General features: G+C 47.9%; 1 pseudogene; it reads left to right on the top strand.

Moving 5' to 3' along the window:
- The window catches only part of LOC135554434 (palmitoyltransferase ZDHHC1-like), a 69,124-nt pseudogene that overhangs the window by 27,435 nt on the left and 20,160 nt on the right, over window positions 1–21,529 (top strand).

Below are 21,529 nucleotides of genomic sequence, written 5' to 3' on the forward strand. Positions count from 1 at the left end.
TTATATACTAGCAGATTAGAGGAGACGACTGGACAGGACTGTTATATACTAGCAGATTAGAGGAGACGACTGGACAGGGCTGTTATATACTAGCAGATTAGAGGAGACGACTGGACAGGACTGTTATATACTAGCAGATTAGAGGAGACGACTGGACAGGACTGTTATATACTAGCAGATTAGAGGAGACGACTGGACAGGGCTGTTATATACTAGCAGATTAGAGGAGACGACTGGACAGGGCTGTTATATACTAGCAGATTAGAGGAGACGACTGGACAGGGCTGTTATATACTAGCAGATTAGAGGAGACGACTGGACAGGGCTGTTATATACTAGCAGATTAGAGGAGACGACTGGACAGGGCTGTTATATACTAGCAGATTAGAGGAGACGACAGGACTGTTATATACTAGCAGATTAGAGGAGACGACTGGACAGGGCTGTTATATACTAGCAGATTAGGGGAGACGACTGGACAGGACTGTTATATACTAGCAGATTAGGGGAGACGACTGGACAGGGCTGTTATATACTAGCAGATTAGAGGAGACGACTGGACAGGACTGTTATATACTAGCAGATTAGAGGAGACGACTGGACAGGGCTGTTATATACTAGCAGATTAGAGGAGACGACTGGACTGTTATATACTAGCAGATTAGAGGAGACGACTGGACAGGGCTGTTATATACTAGCAGATTAGAGGAGACGACTGGACAGGACTGTTATATACTAGCAGATTAGAGGAGACGACTGGACAGGACTGTTATATACTAGCAGATTAGAGGAGACGACTGGACAGGACTGTTATATACTAGCAGATTAGAGGAGACGACTGGACAGGGCTGTTATATACTAGCAGATTAGAGGAGACGACTGGGCTGTTATATACTAGCAGATTAGAGGAGACGACTGGACTGTTATATACTAGCAGATTAGAGGAGACGACTGGACAGGACTGTTATATACTAGCAGATTAGAGGAGACGACTGGACAGGGCTGTTATATACTAGCAGATTAGAGGAGACGACTGGACAGGACTGTTATATACTAGCAGATTAGAGGAGACGACTGGACAGGGCTGTTATATACTAGCAGATTAGAGGAGACGACTGGACTGTTATATACTAGCAGATTAGAGGAGACGACTGGACAGGACTGTTATATACTAGCAGATTAGAGGAGACGACTGGACAGGGCTGTTATATACTAGCAGATTAGAGGAGACGACTGGACAGGACTGTTATATACTAGCAGATTAGAGGAGACGACTGGACAGGACTGTTATATACTAGCAGATTAGAGGAGACGACTGGACAGGACTGTTATATACTAGCAGATTAGAGGAGACGACTGGACAGGACTGTTATATACTAGCAGATTAGAGGAGACGACTGGACAGGGCTGTTATATACTAGCAGATTAGAGGAGACGACTGGACAGGGCTGTTATATACTAGCAGATTAGAGGAGACGACTGGACAGGGCTGTTATATACTAGCAGATTAGAGGAGACGACTGGACAGGGCTGTTATATACTAGCAGATTAGGGGAGACGACTGGACAGGGCTGTTATATACTAGCAGATTAGAGGAGACGACTGGACAGGACTGTTATATACTAGCAGATTAGAGGAGACGACTGGACAGGACTGTTATATACTAGCAGATTAGAGGAGACGACTGGACTGTTATATACTAGCAGATTAGGGGAGACGACTGGACAGGGCTGTTATATACTAGCAGATTAGAGGAGACGACTGGACAGGGCTGTTATATACTAGCAGATTAGAGGAGACGACTGGACAGGACTGTTATATACTAGCAGATTAGAGGAGACGACTGGACTGTTATATACTAGCAGATTAGAGGAGACGACTGGACAGGGCTGTTATATACTAGCAGATTAGGGGAGACGACTGGACAGGACTGTTATATACTAGCAGATTAGAGGAGACGACTGGACAGGACTGTTATATACTAGCAGATTAGAGGAGACGACTGGACTGTTATATACTAGCAGATTAGAGGAGACGACTGGACAGGACTGTTATATACTAGCAGATTAGAGGAGACGACTGGACAGGGCTGTTATATACTAGCAGATTAGAGGAGACGACTGGACAGGGCTGTTATATACTAGCAGATTAGAGGAGACGACTGGACAGGGCTGTTATATACTAGCAGATTAGAGGAGACGACTGGACAGGGCTGTTATATACTAGCAGATTAGAGGAGACGACTGGACAGGACTGTTATATACTAGCAGATTAGAGGAGACGACTGGACAGGGCTGTTATATACTAGCAGATTAGAGGAGACGACTGGACAGGACTGTTATATACTAGCAGATTAGAGGAGACGACTGGACAGGGCTGTTATATACTAGCAGATTAGAGGAGACGACTGGACTGTTATATACTAGCAGATTAGAGGAGACGACTGGACAGGGCTGTTATATACTAGCAGATTAGAGGAGACGACTGGACAGGGCTGTTATATACTAGCAGATTAGAGGAGACGACTGGACAGGGCTGTTATATACTAGCAGATTAGAGGAGACGACTGGACTGTTATATACTAGCAGATTAGAGGAGACGACTGGACAGGGCTGTTATATACTAGCAGATTAGAGGAGACGACTGGGCAGGGCTGTTATATACTAGCAGATTAGAGGAGACGACTGGACTGTTATATACTAGCAGATTAGAGGAGACGACTGGACAGGGCTGTTATATACTAGCAGATTAGGGAGACGACTGGACAGGACTGTTATATACTAGCAGATTAGGGAGACGACTGGACAGGGCTGTTATATACTAGCAGATTAGAGGAGACGACTGGACAGGACTGTTATATACTAGCAGATTAGAGGAGACGACTGGACAGGACTGTTATATACTAGCAGATTAGAGGAGACGACTGGACAGGGCTGTTATATACTAGCAGATTAGAGGAGACGACTGGACAGGGCTGTTATATACTAGCAGATTAGAGGAGACGACTGGACAGGGCTGTTATATACTAGCAGATTAGAGGAGACGACTGGACAGGGCTGTTATATACTAGCAGATTAGGGGAGACGACTGGACTGTTATATACTAGCAGATTAGAGGAGACGACTGGACTGTTATATACTAGCAGATTAGGGGAGACGACTGGACAGGACTGTTATATACTAGCAGATTAGGGGAGACGACTGGACAGGGCTGTTATATACTAGCAGATTAGAGGAGACGACTGGACAGGGCTGTTATATACTAGCAGATTAGAGGAGACGACTGGACAGGGCTGTTATATACTAGCAGATTAGAGGAGGGACTGAGCAGATTGGACAGGGCTGTTATATACTAGCAGATTAGAGGAGACGACTGGACTGTTATATACTAGCAGATTAGGGGAGACGACTGGACTGTTATATACTAGCAGATTAGGGGAGACGACTGGACAGGACTGTTATATACTAGCAGATTAGGGGAGACGACTGGACAGGGCTGTTATATACTAGCAGATTAGAGGAGACGACTGGACAGGGCTGTTATATACTAGCAGATTAGAGGAGACGACTGGACAGGACTGTTATATACTATCAGATTAGGGGAGACGACTGGACTGTTATATACTAGCAGATTAGGGGAGACGACTGGGCTGTTATATACTAGCAGATTAGAGGAGACGACTGGACTGTTATATACTAGCAGATTAGAGGAGACGACTGGACAGGACTGTGTGGGTGGCTGAGAGGAAGACAGGACTGGACAGGACTGTGTGGGTGGCTGAGAGGAAGACAGGACTGGAGGGTGGAGAGGATTGAGGGCAGCAGACTAGAAGAGGGGACATGTCAGGGGATGAGAGAGAGTCAGAGCCTCTCCCCCAGCAGCCCCTCTCCTATCTCGCACACATCTATATTTGATTATATCTCAGGCTGGTCAGTAGGACTAAGGAGGAGTCATCTGGGCACCAAAAGAATCAGGCAGACTGGCCAGGCAGCAGGTCAACATAATGTTTAATCTGTCATGAGGAGAAACAGCTATAGTCCTAACAGCCTATAACTACCAGCTCATATGGTGACCCCTGCCCTGGGGGTCTGTAATGTTCAGGGCCAGTCACATTGTGTATGAATGTGTGTTTCTATCCTTTACTGAGACATGTGTGGTGTGTTGCAGGGGCCCCAAATCCAAACACTGCAGTGCCTGTAACAAGTGTGTTGCTAGGTTTGACCATCACTGCAGGTGGCTCAACAACTGTGTCGGGAGCCGGAATTACTGGTCAGTATCTCTCTTGTTCTTCTTCTTCTCTCTCTCTCTCTCTCTCTCTCTCTCTCTCTCTCTCTCTCTCTCTCTCTCTCTCTCCTTACATTGTTTATTTCTATCTTATCTACTCTGCCTCTCTCTTTCCCTCGTTCTGCCTCTCTCGTTCCCTCGTTCTGCCTCTCTCTTTCCCTCATTCTGCCTCTCTCTTTCCCTCGTTCTGCCTCTCTCTTTCCCTCGTTCTGCCTCTCTCTTTCCCTCGTTCTGCCTCTCTCTTTCCCTCGTTCTGCCTCTCTCTTCCCTCGTTCTGCCTCTCTCGTTCTGCCTCTCTCGTTCTGCCTCTCTCGTTCCCTCGTTCTGCCTCTCTCGTTCCCTCTTTCCCTCGTTCTTCTGCCTCGCTCTTCCCCTCGTTCTGCCTCTCTCGTTCCCTCGTTCTGCCTCTCTCTTTCCCTCATTCTGCCTCTCTCTTCCCCTCGTTCTGCCTCTCTCGTTCCCTCGTTCTGCCTCTCTCGTTCCCTCGTTCTGCCTCTCTCTTCCCCTCGTTCTGCCTCTCTCGTTCCCTCGTTCTGCCTCTCTCTTTCCCTCGTTCTGCCTCTCTCTTTCCCTCGTTCTGCCTCTCTCGTTCCCTCGTTCTGCCTCTCTCGTTCCCTCGTTCTGCCTCTCTCGTTCCCTCGTTCTGCCTCTCTCGTTCCCTCGTTCTGCCTCGTTCTCTTCTTTCCCTCGTTCTGCCTCTTTCTCGTTCTCCCTCGTTCTGCCTCTCTCTTTCCCTCGTTCTGCCTCTCTCGTTCCCTCGTTCCCTCGTTCTGCCTCTCTCTTCCCCTCGTTCTGCCTCTCTCGTTCCCTCGTTCTGCCTCTCTCGTTCCCTCGTTCTGCCTCTCTCGTTCCCTCGTTCTGCCTCGCTCTTCCCCTCGTTCTGCCTCTCTCGTTCCCTCGTTCTGCCTCTCTCGTTCCCTCGTTCTGCCTCTCTCGTTCCCTCGTTGCCTCTCTTCTCTCTCTTTCCCTGTTCTCTCTCGTTCCCTCGTTCTGCCTCTCTCGTTCCCTCGTTCTGCCTCTCTCTTTCCCTCGTTCTGCCTCTCTCTTTCCCTCGTTCTGCCTCTCTCTTTCCCTCATTCTGCCTCTTTCCCTCATTCTGCCTCTCTCTCATTCTGCCTCTTTCCCTCTCTCTTTCCCTCATTCTGCCTCTCTCTTTCCCTCGTTCTGCCTCTCTCTTTCCCTCATTCTGCCTCTCTCTTTCCCTCGTTCTGCCTCTCTCTTTCCCTCATTCTGCCTCTTTCCCTCATTCTGCCTCTCTCTCATTCTGCCTCTTTCCCTCTCTCTTTCCCTCATTCTGCCTCTCTCTTCCCCTCGTTCTGCCTCTCTCGTTCCCTCGTTCTGCCTCTCTTCCCCTCGTTCTGCCTCTCTCGTTCCCTCGTTCTGCCTCTCTCTTTCCCTCATTCTGCCTCTCTCGTTCCCTCGTTCTGCCTCTCTCGTTCCCTCGTTCTGCCTCTCTCGTTCCCTTGTTCTGCCTCTCTCTTTCCCTCGTTCTGCCTCTCTCGTTCCCTCTCTCTTTCCCTCATTCTGCCTCTTTCTCTCATTCTGCCTATTTCCCTCTCTCTTTCCCTCATTTTGCCTCTCTCGTTCCCTCATTCTGCCTCTCTCGTTCCCTCGTTCTGCCTCTCTCGTTCCCTCGTTCTGCCTCTCTCGTTCCCTCGTTCTGCCTCTCTCTTTCCCTCGTTCTGCCTCTCTCGTTCCCTCTCTCTTTCCCTCATTCTGCCTCTCTCTTTCCCTCTCTCTTTCCCTCATTCTGCCTCTTTCTCTCATTCTGCCTCTCTTTCCCTCTCTCTTTCCCTCATTCTGCCTCTTTCTCTCATTCTGGCTATTTCCCTCTCTCTTTCCCTCATTCTGCCTCTCCCTTTCCCTCGTTCTGCCTCTCTCTTTCCCTCGTTCTGCCTCTCTCTTTCCCTCGTTCTGCCTCTCTCGTTCCCTTGTTCTGCCTCTCTCGTTTCCCCTCTGTTCTGCCCTCTTCTGGTCGGGGGGAAGAATCGTTCCCTCGTTCTGCCCTCTCGTTCTGCCTCTCTCGTTCCCTTGTTCTGCCTCTCTCTTTCCCTCGTTCTGCCTCTCTCGTTCCCTCATTCTGCCTCTTTCTCTCATTCTGCCTATTTCCCTCTCTCTTTCCCTCATTTTGCCTCTCTCGTTCCCTCATTCTGCCTCTCTCGTTCCCTCGTTCTGCCTCTCTCGTTCCCTCGTTCTGCCTCTCTCTTTCCCTCGTTCTGCCTCTCTCGTTCCCTCTCTCTTTCCCTCTCTCTTTCCCTCATTCTGCCTCTCTCTTTCCCTCTCTCTTTCCCTCATTCTGCCTCTTTCTCTCATTCTGCCTCTCTTTCCCTCTCTCTTTCCCTCATTCTGCCTCTTTCTCTCATTCTGGCTATTTCCTTCTCTTTCCCTCATTCTGCCTCTCCTTTCCCTCGTTCTGCCTCTCTCTTTCCCTCGTTCTCCTTTCCCTCGTTCTGCCTCTCTTTCCCTCGTTCTGCCTCTCTCGTTCCCTTGTTCTGCCTCTCTCTTTCCCTTATTCTGGTGACTTTCCCTCTCTCTTTCCCTCGTTCTGCCTCTCTCTTTCCCTCGTTCTGCCTCTCTTTCCCTCTTTGCCCTCGTTCTCTCTCTTTCCCTCGTTCTGCCTCTCTCTTTCCCTCGTTCTGCCTCTCTCTTTCCCTCGTTCTGCCTCTCTCTTTCCCTCGCTCTCCCTCTCTCTTTCCCTCGTTCTGCCTCTCCCTTTCCCTCGTTCTGCCTCTCTCGTTCCCTCGTTCTGCCTCTCTCTTTCCCTCGTTCTGCCTCTCTCGTTCCCTCGTTCTGCCTCTCTCTTTCTCTCGTTCTGCCTCTCTCTTTCTCTCGTTCTGCCTCTCTCTTTCTCTCGTTCTGCCTCTCTCTTTCCCTCGTTCTGCCTCTCTCTTTCCCTCGTTCTGCCTCTCTCTTTCCCTCGTTCTGCCTCTCTCTTTCCCTCGTTCTGCCTCTCTTTCCCTCTCTCTTTCCCTCATTCTGCCTCTCTCTTTCCCTCGTTCTGCCTCTCTCTTTCCCTCGTTCTGCCTCTCTCTTTCCCTCTCTCTTTCCCTCATTCTGCCTCTCTCTTTCCCTCGTTCTGCCTCTCTCTTTCCCTCTCTCTTTCCCTCATTCTGCCTCTCTCTTTCCCTCGTTCTGCCTCTCTCTTTCCCTCGTTCTGCCTCTCTTTCCCTCCTTCTGCCTCTCTCTTTCCCTCGTTCTCGTAGTCTCCTAGACCAGCTCCTCAGTCAGCATCACACCAGAGTTAGTCTGCATGCTCTCCTTGGTGACTTTAGGTCTGAAGGTTAGAATGCTCTCCTTGGTGACTTTAGGTCTGAAGGTTAGAATGCTCTCCTTGGTGACTTTAGGTCTGAAGGTTAGAATCCTCTCCTTGGTGACTTTAGGTCTGAAGGTTAGAATGCTCTCCTTGGTGACTTTAGGTCTGAAGGTTAGAATGCTCTCCTTGGTGACTTTAGGTCTGAAGGTTAGAATGCTCTCCTTGGTGACTTTACGTCTGAAGGATAGAATGCTCTCCTTGGTGACTTTAGGTCTGAAGGTTAGTGTTCATGCACCCTAACCTATCCTCTCTCTCTCTACCCCAGGCTCGTCATGAACAGTGTGATCTCTGTGTTCATGTACCCTAACCTCTCTCTCTCTACCCCAGGCTCTTCATGAACAGTGTGATCTCTGTGTTCATGTACCCTAACCTATCCTCTCTCTACCCCAGGCTCTTCATGAACAGTGTGATCTCTGTGTTCATGTACCCTAACTTATCCTCTCTCTACCCCAGGCTCTTCATGAACAGTGTGATCTCTGTGTTCATGTACCCTAACCTATCCTCTCTCTCTACCCCAGGCTCTTCATGAACAGTGTGATCTCTGTGTTCATGTACCCTAACCTATCCTCTCTCTACCCCAGGCTCTTCATGAACAGTGTGATCTCTGTGTTCATGTACCCTAACTTATCCTCTCTCTACCCCAGGCTCTTCATGAACAGTGTGATCTCTGTGTTCATGTACCCTAACCTATCCTCTCTCTACCCCAGGCTCTCCCTGAACAGTGTGATCTCTGTGTTCATGTACCCTAACCTATCCTCTCTCTCTCTACCCCAGGCTCTTCATGAACAGTGTGATCTCTGTGTTCATGTACCCTAACCTATCCTCTCTCTACCCCAGGCACTTCTTGAACAGTGTGATCTCTGTGTTCATGCACCCTAACCTATCATCTCTCTCTCTACCCCAGGCTCTTCATGAACAGTGTGATCTCTGTGTTCATGTACCCTAACCTCTCTCTCTCTACCCCAGGCTCTTCATGAACAGTGTGATCTCTGTGTTCATGTACCCTAACCTATCCTCTCTCTACCCCAGGCACTTCTTGAACAGTGTGATCTCTGTGTTCATGCACCCTAACCTATCATCTCTCTCTACCCCAGGCTCTTCCTGAACAGTGTGATCTCTGTGTTCATGTACCCTAACCTCTCTCTCTACCCCAGGCTCTTCATGAACAGTGTGATCTCTGTGTTCATGTACCCTAACCTCTCTCTCTGCCCCAGGCTCTTCTTGAACAGTGTGATCTCTGTGTTCATGTACCCTAACCTCTCTCTCTGCCCCAGGCTCTTCTTGAACAGTGTGATCTCTGTGTTCATGTACCCTAACCTCTCTCTCTATCCCAGGCTCTTCCTGAACAGTGTGATCTCTGTGTTCATGTACCCTAACATATCCTCTCTCTACCCCAGGCTCTTCATGAACAGTGTGATCTCTGTGTTCATGTACCTATCCTCTCTCTCTCTACCCCAGGCTCTTCATGAACAGTGTGATCTCTGTGTTCATGTACCCTAACCCCTCTCTCTCTACCCCAGGCTCTTCCTGAACAGTGTGATCTCTGTGTTCATGTACCCTAACTTATCCTCTCTCTACCCCAGGCTCTTCATGAACAGTGTGATCTCTGTGTTCATGTACCCTAACCTCTCTCTCTACCCCAGGCTCTCCATGAACAGTGTGATCTCTGTGTTCATGTACCCTAACCTCTCTCTCTACCCCAGGCTCTTCCTGAACAGTGTGATCTCTGTGTTCATGTACCCTAACCCTCTCTCTCTACCCCAGGCTCTTCATGAACAGTGTGATCTCTGTGTTCATGTACCCTAACCTATCCTCTCTCTACCCCAGGCTCTTCCTGAACAGTGTGATCTCTGTGTTCATGTACCCTAACCTATCCTCTCTCTACCCCAGGCTGTTCTTGAACAGTGTGATCTCTGTGTTCATGTACCCTAACCTCTCTCTCTACCCCAGGCTCTTCCTGAACAGTGTGATCTCTGTGTTCATGTACCTAACCTCTCTCTCTCTACCCCAGGCTCTTCATGAACAGTGTGATCTCTGTGTTCATGTACCCTAACCTCTCTCTCTCTACCCCAGGCTCTTCATGAACAGTGTGATCTCTGTATTCATGTACCCTAACCTCCCTCTCTACCCCAGGCTCTTCCTGAACAGTGTGATCTCTGTGTTCATGTACCTAACCTCTCTCTCTACCCCAGGCTCTTCATGAACAGTGTGATGTGTTCATGTACCCTAACCTATCCTCTCTCTACCCCAGGCTCTTCCTGAACAGTGTGATCTCTGTGTTCATGTACCCTAACCTCTCTCTCTACCCCAGGCTCTTCATGAACAGTGTGATCTCTGTATTCATGTACCCTAACCTCCCTCTCTACCCCAGGCTCTTCCTGAACAGTGTGATCTCTGTGTTCATGTACCCTAACCTCTCTCTCTACCCCAGGCTCTTCCTGAACAGTGTGATCTCTGCTCTGCTGGGTATATGCCTGGTGGTGGTCATCGCCAGTTACATCTTCATCGAGTTCTTCTTGGATCCCTCAAAGCTACGCACTGATAAACACTTCCAGGGTAAATCAATCAATCAATCTATCAATCATTCAACGTTATTATTAGAGAGAGAAAGAGAAATATTTTACTATATGTGTCCCCTCCTGAATTCTGTTCTGATGTCCTTGTCCCCCCCCCCCTCACAGTGAAGAATGAGACGGTGGTGTGGTTTGTTTTCCTGCCCGTGGCTCCGGTCTCCACAGCAGGCCCAGCCATCCCTGCCCTGGCTGGCCTCACCATCGCCCTGGGCCTGCTCTCTGGTCTGCTGCTGGGGCATCTACTCTGCTTCCACTTCTACCTCAGTGAGTTTAAACACCTGTCTGTCTGCTGGGGCATCTGCTCTGCTTCCACTTCTACCTCAGTGAGTTTAAACACCCGTCTGTCTGCTGGGGCATCTATTCTGTTTCCACTTCTACCTCAGTGAGTTTAAACACCCGTCTGTCTGCTGGGGCATCTGCTCTGCTTCCACTTCTACCTCAGTGAGTTTAAACACCTGTCTGTCTGCTGGGGCATCTATTCTGCTTCCACTTCTACCTCAGTGAGTTTAAACACCTGTCTGTCTGCTGGGGCATCTACTCTGCTTCCACTTCTACCTCAGTGAGTTTAAACACCTATCTGTCTGCTGGGGCATCTACTCTGCTTCCACTTCTACCTCAGTGAGTTTAAACACCTGTCTGTCTGCTGGGGCATCTACTCTGTTTCCACTTCTACCTCAGTGAGTTTAAACACCTGTCTGTCTGCTGGGGCATCTGCTCTGTTTCCACTTCTACCTCAGTGAGTTTAAACACCTGTCTGTCTGCTGGGGCATCTACTCTGTTTCCACACGTACACTGTACCTCATTAAGTCTATCTAGCTGGCTCACTTTGGGCAGTCCAATAACTCACATTTATATCTAACGTTTACCTACCAACTAAGGGTTTATATCTAATGTTTACCTCCCAACTAAGGGTTTATATCTAATGTTGACCTACCAACTAAGGGTTTATATCTAATGTTGACCTACCAACTAAGGGTTTATATCTAATGTTTACCTACCAACTAAGGGTTTATATCTAATGTTGACCTACCAACTAAGGGTTTATATCTAATGTTTACCTACCAACTAAGGGTTTATATCTAATGTTTACCTACCAACTAAGGGTTTATATCTAATGTTGACCTACCAACTAAGGGTTTATATCTAATGTTGACCTACCAACTAAGGGTTTATATCTAATGTTGACCTACCAACTAAGGGTTTACCTCCAGTGAGTTTAAAACCCGTCTGTCTGCTGGGGCATTTATATCTAATGTTCACCTACCAACTAAGGGTTTATATCTAACGTTTACCTACCAACTAAGGGTTTATATCTAATGTTTACCTACCAACTAAGGGTTTATATCTAATGTTGACCTACCAACTAAGGGTTTATATCTAATGTTGACCTACCAACTAAGGGTTTATATCTAATGTTTACCTACCAACTAAGGGTTTATATCTAATGTTTACCTCCCAACTAAGGGTTTATATCTAATGTTTACCTCCCAACTAAGGGTTTATATCTAATGTTTACCTCCCAACTAAGGGTTTATATCTAACGTTTACCTACCAACTAAGGGTTTATATCTAATGTTTACCTACCAACTAAGGGTTTATATCTAATGTTTACCTACCAACTAAGGGTTTATATCTAATGTTTACCTCCCAACTAAGGGTTTATATCTAATGTTGACCTACCAACTAAGGGTTTATATCTAATGTTTACCTACCAACTAAGGGTTTATATCTAATGTTTACCTACCAACTAAGGGTTTATATCTAATGTTTACCTACCAACTAAGGGTTTATATCTAATGTTTATCTACCAACTAAGGGTTTATATCTAATGTTGACCTACCAACTAAGGGTTTATATCTAATGTTGACCTACCAACTAAGGGTTTATATCTAATGTTGACCTACCAACTAAGGGTTTATATCTAATGTTTACCTACCAACTAAGGGTTTATATCTAATGTTTACCTACCAACTAAGGGTTTATATCTAATGTTCACCTCCCAACTAAGGGTTTATATCTAATGTTTACCTCCCAACTAAGGTTTATATCTAATGTTTACCTACCAACTAAGGGTTTATATCTAATGTTTACCTACCAACTAAGGGTTTATATCTAACGTTTACCTCCCAACTAAGGGTTTATATCTAATGTTGACCTACCAACTAAGGGTTTATATCTAATGTTGACCTACCAACTAAGGGTTTATATCTAATGTTTACCTACCAACTAAGGGTTTATATCTAATGTTTACCTCCCAACTAAGGGTTTATATCTAATGTTTACCTACCAACTAAGGGTTTATATCTAATGTTTACCTCCCAACTAAGGGTTTATATCTAATGTTTAGGGTAGACTAGTGGTTAGAGTGGAGGGGCGGCAGGGTAGACTAGTGGTTAGAGTGGAGGGGAGGCAGGGTAGACTAGTGGTTAGAGTGGAGGGGCGGCAGGTAGCCTAGTGGTTAGAGTGGAGGGGCGGCAGGTAGCCTAGTGGTTAGAGGGGAGGTGCGGCAGGTAGCCTAGTGGTTTGAGCATTGGACTAGTAACTGAAAGGTTGTTGGATCGAATCCCTGAGCTGACAAGGTAAAAATCTGTCATTCTGCCCCTGAACAAGGCAGTCAACCAACTGTTCCCCGAAAGGCCGTCATTGAAAATAAGAATTTATTCTTAACTGACTTGCCATGTTAAATAAAGGTAAAATAAAAAATAACAATATTTACCTCTCTTAGTGTGTACGATACAGAGTCAATGCTGTGGGGAAATATTCATGCCTGTAAATGTCTAGGCTTCTATTCTGATCTGTATCTCCTGCTGTGTGCCTCCATAGCAACAGCAGCATTAGCCCCAGTGAATACAACAAGCTCCATAGCAACAGCAGCATTAGCCCCAGTGAATAATGCAACAAGCTCCATAGCAACAGCAGCATTAGCCCCAGTGAATAATACAACAAGCTCCATAGCAACAGCAGCATTAGCCACAGTGAATACAACCAGCTCCATAGCAACAGCAGCATTAGCCCCAGTGAAAACAACCAGCTCCATAGTAACAGCAGCATTAGCCCCAGTGAATACAACCAGCTCCATAGCAACAGCAGCATTAGCCCCAGTGAATACAACCAGCTCCATAGTAACAGCAGCATTAGCCCCAGTGAATACAACCAGCTCCATAGCAACAGCAGCATTAGCCCCAGTGAATACAACCAGCTCCATAGTAACAGCAGCATTAGCCCCAGTGAATACAACCAGCTCCATAGCAACAGCAGCATTAGCCACAGTGAATACAACAAGCTACATAGCAACAGCAGCATTAGCCACAGTGAATACAACCAGCTCCATAGTAACAGCAGCATTAGCCCCAGTGAATACAACCAGCTCCATAGCAACAACAGCATTAGCCCCAGTGAATACAACCAGCTCACAACATCAAAACATGGGCTTAGAAAGCATCCCACTACTAAGTAATCACATCATGTTACAACACTGGCTTGTATTATCTCTCTCTCTCACACACACACACACACACACAAACGCGTCCCAGCATGGACTTGGTAGGATAGAAGGTAGAAGAAGGCCAAATCGGTGGAGGCTCTGCTGTGTGTGTGTTTGTGTGTGTGTGTGTGTGTGTGTTTGTGTGTGTGTGTCTGTGTGTCTGTGTGTCTGTGTGTGTGTGTGTGTGTGTGTGTGTGTGTGTGTCTGTGTGTGTGTGTGCGCGTGCGCGTGTGTGCGCGTGTGTGTGTCAAATAGGATTTGGCTGCTCTGGTTACCTTGGGCACCAGAAGGCTGGATGTCCTTTGGGTGGTGGACCATTCCTGATGCACACGGGAAACTATTTAGTATGAAAAACCCAGCAGCGTTGCAGTTCTTGACACACTCAAACCAGTGCACCTGACACCTACTACCATACCCTGTTCAAAAGCACTTCAATATTTTGTCTCTGATTGGCACACATACACAATCCATGTCTCAATTGTCTCAAAGCTTTAAAGTCCTTCTTTAACCTGACTCCTCCCATTCATCTACACTGATAGAAGTGGATTTAACAAACAGGTGACATCAATAAGGGATCATATCTTTCACCTGTAATCACCTGGTCAGTCTACATCATGGAAAGAGCAGGTGTTCTTAATGTTTTGTATACTCAGTGTAAATATACTGGGGCCTCCTGTTCCACACGATGACAATGAACTAATTGGCCCTGTCACAGTACAACACAGTGGGAACAATGAGCCCTAATTGGCCCTGTCACAGTACAACACAGTGGGAACAACGAGCCCTAATTGGCCCCATCACAGTACAACACAGTGTGAACAACGAGCCCTAATTGGCCCTGTCACAGTACAACACAGTGGGAACAACGAGCCCTAATTGGCCCTGTCACAGTACAACACAGTGGGAACAACGAGCCCTAATTGGCCCTGTCACAGTACAACACAGTGGGAACAACGAGCCCTAATTGGCCCCATCACAGTACAACACAGTGGGAACAACGAGCCCTAATTGGCCCCATCACAGTACAACACAGTGGGAACAACGAGCCCTAATTGGCCCCATCACAGTACAACACAGTGGGAACAACGAGCCCTAATTGGCCCTGTCACAGTACAACACAGTGGGAACAACGAGCCCTAATTGGCCCCATCACAGTACAACACAGTGGGAACAACAAGCCCTAATTGGCCCCATCACAGTACAACACAGTGGGAACAACGAGCCCTAATTGGCCCCATCACAGTACAACACAGTGGGAACAACGAGCCCTAATTGGCCCCGCCACAGTACAACACAGTGGGAACAACAAGCCCTAATTGGCCCCATCACAGTACAACACAGTGGGAACAACGAGCCCTAATTGGCCCCATCACAGTACAACACAGTGGGAACAATGAGCCCTAATTGGCCCTGTCACAGTACAACAAGGTGTAAAGAAAGAGCCCTAATTGGAGCGGGAACCTGATCCCAGATCAGTGGTCCCACATGTGCTTTTAGAATCCAGGCCTGTAATGTAGAGAGGTTCCACAAGGGGGCGTAGGAGGGATGTCTGTCCACTGTGTTGTAGCCTGCTACTGTGTCCATAGAGAGAGAAAGGCAGCTTCCTTTCGTTGATGATGGAAGGCTGAGATGTCAACTGGCAGAAGATTCAGCACGGGGGTGATTTTATTTGACCCGCCAAATGTTTTTCTGAGCCATAAAAATAATAAGCTGTTTTTGGACATAAAAGATGTATAAATAATAATAATAATAATAATAATAAATAAAATAATTCACCTCAATGATTTTAATTTAGTAAATCTGTTCCCAAGTAATTCCACTCATAAACAGAAAGATGTGATTCTGTATCAATGTAATCAACATTTGAAATCATTATGTTTTTATTAAATATAAAATCTGTTTGGGATTTTTGCGTCATTTTGTAATCGACAAATGAATTGGTCTTATGGTCTGGCCTCCGACCGTCCACACAAGAAAAGAAAAACATATTGTAGCTGAATCTAGTTGATGATCCTTGATGTAAGATTTCATGAGATTCAGGTGTGTGTGTGTGTGTGTGTGTGTGTGTGTGTGTGTGTGTGTGTGTCGCTAACCCTCCTCTCTCTCCGTTTACAGTGTGGAACCGTCTGAATACGTATGAGTACATTGTCAGACAGAGGCATCGCCAGGAGCCCAGAGACATCAGTAAAGGAGTGCAGGGGACCCAAGCAGCGCCTCCTAAATCCAACCTCATCAAGGTACGCTGGTCCAGGGAAATGGGAGGGGCCATTTATATGCACTAAACAATGTCTCTTTCCTACCATCCTACCTCATCAAGGTACGCTGGCCCAGGGAAATGGGAGGGGCCACTTATATGCACTAAACAATGTCTCTTTCCTACCATCCTACCTCATCAAGGTACGCTGGCCCAGGGAAATGGGAGGGGCCATTTATATGCACTATATGTACATAATGACTACCTCAGTCTCTAGATACCTCAGTCTCTAGATACCAAGGTACATAATGACTACCTCAGTCTCTAGATACCAAGGTACATAATGACTACCCCAGTCTCTAGATACCAAGGTACATAATGACTACCTCAGTCTCTAGATACCAAGGTACATAATGACTACCTCATTCTCTAGATACCAAGGTACATAATGACTACCTCAGTCTCTAGATACCAAGGTACATAATGACTACCTCAGTCTCTAGATACCAAGGTACATAATGACTACCTCAGTCTCTGGACACCTGTCCGTTCTACCACAGACCAGACTCACTAACTGTCTGTTCTACCTCAGACCAGACTCACTAACTGTCCGTTCTACTACAGACCAGACTCACTAACTGTCTGTTCTACCTCAGACCAGACTCACTAACTGTCCGTTCTACCTCAGACCAGACTCACTAACTGTCCGTTCTACCTCAGACCAGACTCACTAACTGTCCGTTCTACCTCAGACCAGACTCACTAACTGTCTGTTCTACCTCAGACCAGACTCACTAACTGTCCGTTCTACCTCAGACCAGACTCACTGTCTGTTCTACCTCAGACCAGACTCACTAACTGTGTTCTACCTCAGACCAGACTCACTAACTGTCTGTTCTACCTCAGACCAGACTCACTAACTGTCTGTTCTACCTCAGACCAGACTCACTAACTGTCTGTTCTACCTCAGACCAGACTCACTAACTGTCTGTTCTACCTCAGACCAGACTCACTAACTGTCTGTTCTACCTCAGACCAGACTCACTAACTGTCTGTTCTACCTCAGACCAGACTCACTAACTGTCTGTTCTGTCTGTCCAGACTCACTAACTGTCCGTTCTGTCTGTCCAGACTCACTAACTGTCCGTTCTGTCTGTCCAGACTCACTAACTGTCCGTTCTGTCTGTCCAGACTCACTAACTGTCCGTTCTGTCTGTCCAGACTCACTAACTGTCTGTTCTACCTCAGACCAGACTCACTAACTGTCTGTTCTACCTCAGACCAGACTCACTAACTGTCTGTTCTACCTCAGACCAGACTCACTAACTGTCTGTTCTACCTCAGACCAGACTCACTAACTGTCTGTTCTACCTCAGACCAGACTCACTAACTGTCTGTTCTACCTCAGACCAGACTCACTAACTGTCTGTTCTACCTCAGACCAGACTCACTAACTGTCTGTTCTACCTCAGACCAGACTCACTAACTGTCTGTTCTACCTCAGACCAGACTCACTAACTGTCCGTTCTACCTCAGACCAGACTCACTAACTGTCTGTTCTACCTCAGACCAGACTCACCAAAATAGAAAACGATGATGTTGCTTTATTAGCTATTAATCTCTGTGGTGTCAGTGTCCACACACACACCCCTCCACTCTCAGATTTCTGTCCTGCTTCTTTGTGTTGGCTTCCACCTGTTTCCTTCGAACACAAACACTTCAGAGCACACCCTCTCTGTCTCACATGTTCTCTCTCTCTGTCTCTCGCTCTGTCTGTCTGTCTCTCTTTCTGTCTGTCTCTTGCTCTCTCTGTCTGTCTGTCTGTCTGTCTGTCTGTCTGTCTGTCTGTCTGTCTGTCTGTCTGTCTGTCTGTCTGTCTGTCTGTCTGTCTGTCTGTCTGTCTGTCTCTCTGTCTCTCTGTCTCTCTGTCTCTCTGTCTCTCTGTCTCTCTGTCTCTCTGTCTCTCTGTCTCTCTGTCTCTCTCTCTCTCTCTCATATGTTCACACACTCCCCCTCTCCCAAACACACAGGCGCTGCATTCATGTGGTAATGTCATCATCTCCTCTCGCCCAGTGCCCTTGGTGTGTTTTGTAAACATGCTGCGTATCATAGTGACATCAGTTACTAATGATCACGTCCATTCAAACACAGAGTAGTCCCCAATGGCACCCTTATTCCCCTATATAGTGCACTACTCATAGGGCTCTAGGTCAGAACTAGTGCACTACTCATAAGGCTCTAGGTCAGAACTAGTGCACTACTCATAGGGCTCTAGGTCAGAACTAGTGCCCTACTCATAGGGCTCTAGGTCAGAACTAGTGCACTACTCATAGGGCTCTAGGTCAGAACTAGTGCACTACTCATAAGGCTCCAGGTCAGAACTAGTGCACTACTCATAGGGCTCTAGGTCAGAACTAGTGCACTACTCATAGGGCTCCAGGTCAGAACTAGTGCACTACTCATAGGGCTCCAGGTCAGTACTAGTGCACTACTCATAGGGCTCTAGGTCAGAACTAGTCCACTACGTAGGGAATAGGGTGCCATTTGGGGATGAACATAATGTCTCTGAACTCTCTGACGCCTCGTGGGCGGAACAGATTTGGTGACAACTATTAAAGGGGACACGGTATCTATCGTTCTTAGAGAGAGAGAGAGAGAGAGAGAGAGAGAGAGCATGCAACACACTCACCTTACAGCCAACGCTCGCCCTCAGCCCATGTGACACGCCAGGGAACAGATCGTCACACACACACACACACACACACACACCTCAGCCCATGTGACACGCCAGGGAACTGATCACACACACACACACACACCTCAGCCCATGTGACACGCCAGGGAACTGATCATCACACACACACACGCCGGGAGGTCGCCCAGCCACGGCCACAGACCTTACAGCTTGTGCACGGTAACCCATGGCGACCTGAGTGTTGTATTGTGGGTGATTTAAAGCGTTCCTCTGGAGGGTCTACAGCACTAGGACAGTGGTACATACTGACCTCCCTCGGCTGACTACACCACCAGGACAGTGGTACGTACTGACCTCCCTGGGCTGACTACACCACTAGGACAGTGGTACATACTGACCTCCCTCGGCCTCCCGGCTGACTACACCACTAGGACAGTAGTACATACTGACCTCCCTGGGCTGACTACACCACTAGGACAGTGGTACATACTGACCTCCCTGGGCTGACTACACCACTAGGACAGTGGTACATACTGACCTCCCTGGGCTGACTACACCACTAGGACAGTGGTACATACTGACCTCCCTGGGCTGACTACACCACTAGGACAGTGGTACATACTGACCTCCCTCGGCTGACTACACCACTAGGACAGTGGTACATACTGACCTCCCTGGGCTGACTACACCACTAGGACAGTGGTACATACTGACCTCCCTGGGCTGACTACACCACTAGGACAGTGGTACATACTGACCTCCCTCGGCTGACTACACCACTAGGACAGTGGTACATACTGACCTCCCTGGGCTGACTACACCACTAGGACAGTGGTACATACTGACCTCCCCAGGCTGACTACACCACTAGGACAGTGGTACATACTGACCTCCCTGGGCTGACTACACCACTAGGACAGTGGTACATACTGACCTCCCTCGGCTGACTACACCACTAGGACAGTGGTACATACTGACCTCCCTCGGCCTCTCGGCTGACTACACCACTAGGACAGTGGTACATACTGACCTCCCTGGGCTGACTACACCACTAGGACAGTGGTACATACTGACCTCCCTGGGCTGACTACACCACTAGGACAGTGGTACATACTGACCTCCCCGGGCTGACTACACCACTAGGACAGTGGTACATACTGACCTCCCTGGGCTGACTACACCACCAGGACAGTGGTACATACTGGCCTCCCTCGGCCCCCTCGGCTGACTACACCACTAGGACAGTGGTACATACTGACCTCCCCGGGCTGAATACACCACCAGGACAGTGGTACATACTGACCTCCCTGGGCTGACTACACCACCAGGACAGTGGTACAAACAGACCTCCCCAGGCTGACTACACCACTAGGACAGTGGTACATACTGACCTCCCTGGGCTGACTACACCACTAGGACAGTGGTACATACTGACCTCCCTCGGCTGACTACACCACTAGGACAGTGGTACATACTGACCTCCCTCGGCTGACTACACCACTAGGACAGGTCTCTGACGGCCAGGTCTCTGACCTCCGACCCTATAGGCTGTCTCATCGTGTGTCGGCAGACTTAATGATGGTGTTGGAGTCGTGCCTGGCCGTGCATTCATGAGTGAACAGGGAGTACAGGAGGGGACGGAGCACACACCCCTGAGGGGCCCCTGTGTTGAGGATCAGCGTGGTGGATGTGTTGTTACCTACCCTCACCACCTGGGGGCAGCCCGTCAGAAAATCCAGGATCTAGTTGTAGAGGGAGGTGTTTAATCCCAGGGTCCTTACCTTAGTGATGAGCTTTGAGGGCACTATGGTGTTGAACGCTGAGCTGTAGTCAATGAATAGCATTCTCACATAGGTGTTCCTTTTGTCCAGGTGTGAAAGGGCAGTGTGGAGTGCAATAGAGATTGCATCATCTGTGGATCTATTTGGGCGGTATGCAAATTGGAGTGGATCTAGGGTTTCTGGGATAATGGTGTTGATGTGAGCCATGAGTAGCATTTCAAAGCATTTCATGGCTACAGACTTGAGTGCTACGGGTCGGTAGTCATTTAGGCAGGTTACCTTGGTGTTCTTGGGCACAGAGACTATGGTGGTCAGCTTGAAACATGTTGGTATTACAGACTGGGTCTGGGAGAGGTTGAAAATGGCATTGAAGACACTTGCCAGTCTCTTGTCAAGACGAGGTGTGGCCGTGAATACATCATAGGTTATCCACTTTGGTGGAAAGGACTTGGGACCCACAACGTGGACAGCCCTGGTGGGTCAGAACACGTCAGACCCTGGCTCTCACCTGTCCTGACAGTTACTGACCCTGGCTTCATACCTGTCCTGACAGTTACTGACCCTGGCTCTCACCTGTCCTGACAGTTACAGACCCTGCCTCTTACCTGTCCTGATATAATTACTGACCCTGCCTCTCACCTGTCCTGACAGTTACTGACCCCGGCTCTCACCTGTCCTGACAGTTACTGACCCTGGCTCTCACCTGTCCTGATATAATTACTGACACTGCCACCCACCTGTCCTGATATAGTTACTGACCCTGGCTTCACACCTGTCCTGGTAGTTACTGACTCTGGCTTCACACCTGTCCTGACAGTTACTGACTCTGGCTTCACACCTGTCCTGACAGTTACTGACTCTGGCTTCACACCTGTCCTGATATAATTACTGACTCTGGCTTCACACCTGTCCTGATAGTTACTGACTCTGGCTTCACACCTGTCCTGATAGTTACTGACTCTGGCTTCACACCTGTCCTGGTAGTTACTGACTCTGGCTTCACACCTGTCCTGATAGTTACTGACCCTGGCTCTCACCTGTCCTGATAGTTACTGACTCTGGCTTCACACCTGTCCTGATATAGTTACTGACTCTGACTTTACACCTGTCCTGATATAGTTACTGACTCTGGCTTCACACCTGTCCTGATAGTTACTGACCCTGGCTCTCACCTGTCCTGACAGTTACTGACTCTGGCTTCACAC

Source organism: Oncorhynchus masou, chromosome 2, assembly GCF_036934945.1.
Source record: "Oncorhynchus masou masou isolate Uvic2021 chromosome 2, UVic_Omas_1.1, whole genome shotgun sequence".
NCBI classification, from domain to species: domain Eukaryota; kingdom Metazoa; phylum Chordata; class Actinopteri; order Salmoniformes; family Salmonidae; genus Oncorhynchus; species Oncorhynchus masou.